At 34.7% G+C, this 4,327-nt stretch overlaps 1 pseudogene; it reads left to right on the forward strand.

The window, feature by feature from the left end:
- Positions 1 to 321: 321 nt before the first annotated feature.
- On the forward strand, positions 322 to 585 carry LOC101963178 (U6 snRNA-associated Sm-like protein LSm5 pseudogene; annotated as a pseudogene).
- The last annotated feature ends 3,742 nt before the right edge of the window (positions 586 to 4,327 follow it).

Consider the following 4,327-nt stretch of genomic DNA (forward strand, 5'->3'; position numbering starts at 1 on the left):
TCACTACTTTACTATGGGCATAGAATGCATTATATTTCATATTTGTATTCAAGAATTAAATGTGTGTAAAATATTGCTAATGGGAGGATCCACTCTTTTAGTTCATTGAAGTCAAACCCACAGTTACTCTACAGATATATAATTTAATCTTTAAGTAGTACTATTCTTGAATTTTACACTACCAGTTAAAATAAATACTTAGATTAATCCCATATTGCGTTTAATCTAGATTTTCTGGTTGCAAGGTAAGAGAAACTTTACTTAATTCGAGAAAGGAAAGGCAGGCTGGCTACTCCCGATTTAGCCATGACAGCTAACTCTATAACCCATCAAAGATGCTGCTGCTAGAACTTGCGGACAGTGCATAGGATCAAAAATTCACATTGTGATGAAGAGTGATAAGGAAATTGTTGGAACACATCTAGGATTTGATGATTTTGTCAATATGGTGCTGGAAGAGTTTAAAATCACACAGAGTTTAAAATCACACCAGAAGGTAGAAGGATTACTAAATTAAATCATATTTTGCTAAGTGGAAATAAAATAATAATGCTGGTTTCTAGAGGAAAAGGACCTGAAGTATGACTGAATTTCCTTGATTTATGCTGGATTCATTTTGTTTTATGATGGCAACAAAATAGATTTTTAAAAAATCTTCTAATGTTTAGATTCTCTAAAGTTAATTTTCCTATTAAAGGGAAATTCTTTGAAGATGTGTTATATGACCATTTTTCTAAGTTAATCATGATTGTTTTGGAAAAAGGAGAAATTATTTTTTGAAACATTTTTTAGTTATATCTTTATTTCGTTTATTCATTTTTATTCATTTTTATGAACCCAGTGCCTCACATGTTTGAGGCAAGTGCTCTGCCACTGAGCCACAACCCCAGCCCCAAATTAGTTTCTTTTAAGACTAAAAAATAAAGGTGATTTTGGTTATATAAAAAAAAGAGAAGGTAATGGCTTATGTAATTAAGACAGAGATATTAGGATTCAGATACAACTTGATGTGAATGTTAAAAAAATTATTGTCATAAACCTCTATATACTTTATCATAGAGAAATCTATGCTGATTTATTTATCTAGAAAGTGTCAGAAAATGTGAAGGGTCTGAGATTTTACCCTCCTTATAAGCTAACAAGTGAACCTGCCTCAGTTACATGGATGTTGACAGAAACATGAAACTGCTGAACTAGATACTTTATTATTCATGGCACAGTCACTAGCATGAACATCATTATAATTCTGTGAATCTCCCTTATCCATAAATCCCAGGGGGGGTGACACAGACAAGCTCAGATTTATGCCTACCTAGGCAGTATAGGAACTCTGATCTAATGGAACCTGAATCTTTTATAATTGGCATTCTTTCCCTTTGTTCTGGATCTCTCTTTCTCCTCTTAAGACTGTTTATTGTTTGCCATTGGAAAATATAGTCTAGAACAAAGGGCAAACAATGCTTTATGAGATGTGCAGAAATGTGAGAGACCCATCAAGAATTATCTCCCAGTTGAAGACTTTCTTCATGAGATAGCAGTGAAGACCATTAGCTACATCCTACCTTTTGAGTAATTTCAACACAGAAAAAAATGTGCTTTCTTTCATAAGTCTTGGATAACTCTGAAACACTGAAAATTTGATTTATCAAGGTTGGGTACTATGGTATTGTTTGGAACACAGCGTTCAGCTCATTCTCCTCTAAAATATATAAATTTACATTTGGACAGAAGTGACTACTCAAAGAAATATTTGGATATTGTTAGTAGAGAAGAATGTATTTGAGATGGAGCAACAAAATGAGAATAAGTTCAATGTAATCTATGCTTTTGCCCTTTTGCTTAATCTTGCCTCTGCTTTTGTACATACCTTCTTTCATCTCTCTATGTCCACACCCTAGACATCCTACAAACCATGCCCAGGTGCATGGTCTAATGTGAAGGCTACCATGTCCTCTTCCCAGCAAGAGAATCATGCCCCCCACCTGCCCTGGATTCCCTCAGTACTTTATCTCTTCATCAATGGTGGCACATTTTACTTACTACCTTCTACTACAGGAATCTGTTAAGATGTCTTAGACTTCCCATCTGGGATTTACTTCTGAGCAGTCTTATTTGTGATTCTCTGTATTCCCAATGAATCAAAATATACTGTAGGTATTCAATATATAGAGAGAATGGGAGGGTATGGATCAGTGGTGGAGAACTTGCCTATCATGCACAAGGTCCTAGGTTCAATTCCTAGCTCTGAATAAACAAATAAAGCAAATACTATTGGATTGAATTTAAGTCATTTATATATTTTAACTAACAATGATGGAACAATTACCTGACCAGAAATCCAGAGATATTGTTTCTTTTTCTATTTTTACCACACACTGATTGGCCACCCTGAACAAATCTGTTAACCTCGCTGAGGCTCAGTTCTTCCATTTGTAAAAAGGTGAAACTGTGTACTCTTCCTCACATGGTTATTGAGATAATAACATGAAGTTGACTTTAGAAAAGTTAACTTTAGAAATATAAACCACTATAATAATTAATGAACTCCATTTTTAAACAACAAGTGAAGCATTTCTATTATATAAATTCAATGTGTTTAATACTCACAGAATAGTTATTTAAAAATTTTGCTATTTGAGGAATGCTTACAAAAATTCTGTCTGTACAAAAGTGTACTTTATTGATACCTGTGATTCTTCTACCTACTTTTAATTTATCTGAAATAAATTTTAAAATTTTTAGCTCCAAAAGTCCTCATAAAAGTGTACACTTAATCAATAATAATGCATATTAAATTATTATCTGTTAGTAAATTTTATCATATATGTTAACTGCCTGAAAAGAAAAAAAAATATTTCAAAGGTAAACTTTGAAAGGAAGATGGTAGATTAGAAAGGAAAACTTTGGCATAAATTTGCCTGAAAGGTAAATGGAAAAGAAACATATTGCCAAGAAAAAAAATAAATATTTCAGGAGTCATAAAATGTTGCCAAATAAAAAATTGTCCAATTCATAGCTTTGTCTTTGACAGGTCTTATCAAACAATTTTTAGAACTTTTTTTTTGTATTGAGAATTGAACCAGGGATGCTTAATCACTAAGTCAAATCCCCAGCCCTTTTTATTTTTTTTTTATTTTGAGACAGTGTCTCCCTAAATTGCTGAGACTGACTTTGAATTTGTGATCCTCCTATCTCAACCTCCCAAATTACTGGAATTACAGGCATGTACCACCACACCCAGCTCTCAACCCCTTCTTTTCTTTGAGATAGGATCTTGCTAAAAAGCAACAGGCTGACTTTGAACTTGTGATTCCCCTGCCTCAGCATCCAGAGCCCTGCAGCTCCAGGACCTAGGTTGATCTTCATGCACTCAGTCAGGATTCACATCCACCCCAGTGCTAAGTCAGACCTAACAGACTCAAGTTCAACCTGCCTACCTACCAACTCGGCCCCTGAAGATCCACATTCCAAGCTTGTACCAATGAACCCTAATGCCAAGTATGAACCCAAAATTTATGCTTATATCTGGATCCAAGAACCAGGCCTGTCACCATGGACTCAAGAGTAAAACCCACCCTCAAAGACCCATGCTCTATACTCACCACTGTGGACCCAGGTTCCAGGGCTGCCCCATGGACTCAAGCACTGGGATGTCCCCTGTGGACCCAAGAGTCAGGCTTACTTTTTCACTGACTCAGGCACTAGGCCAGCCAGCCTGTAGACAACAGCAATAAGGCCTGCACAGTAACTCTGAAAGGGCTTTCACTGCCAAAGTTATTCTGCAAATGCACAGACACAAATACAAGGCCACAAGAATCAGAAATAATAAGGGAAACAATACCATAGAAGAAGGAAAAAAGTAATCACCAGTAAGCCTAAAGAAATAGAAATCCCATGAATTAACAGAAACTAAACAATAAAAGTAACCATCTTAAAGAAGTTCAGAGAGCTACAGGGGACCACAGATAAACAATTACATGATATCAGAAAAACAACAAATGAACAAAATTAGAAGTTCAACAACAATAAAAAAGAACTAAATGGAAATTTCAGAGATGAAGAACTCAATGACTAAACTGAAAATTCTACAGAGAGCTTCAGTGGCAGACTTGATTAAGCAGAATACAGAACTACTGAGCTTGCAGATGAGACATTTAAAATTACCCAACAGAACAAAAGGAGAAAGAATGAGGAAAAAAAGCTAATAACTAACACATATAAAACTTACCAGATACCACTAAGGAAACAAATATATGTATTATGGGATTCCATAAGGAAAAAGAACAAAGAAAGAAAAGGATATATATATATATATATATATATATAT

This window comes from Ictidomys tridecemlineatus, chromosome 1 (genome assembly GCF_052094955.1).
Source record: "Ictidomys tridecemlineatus isolate mIctTri1 chromosome 1, mIctTri1.hap1, whole genome shotgun sequence".
In the NCBI taxonomy this organism is placed as follows: Eukaryota; Metazoa; Chordata; class Mammalia; order Rodentia; family Sciuridae; genus Ictidomys; species Ictidomys tridecemlineatus.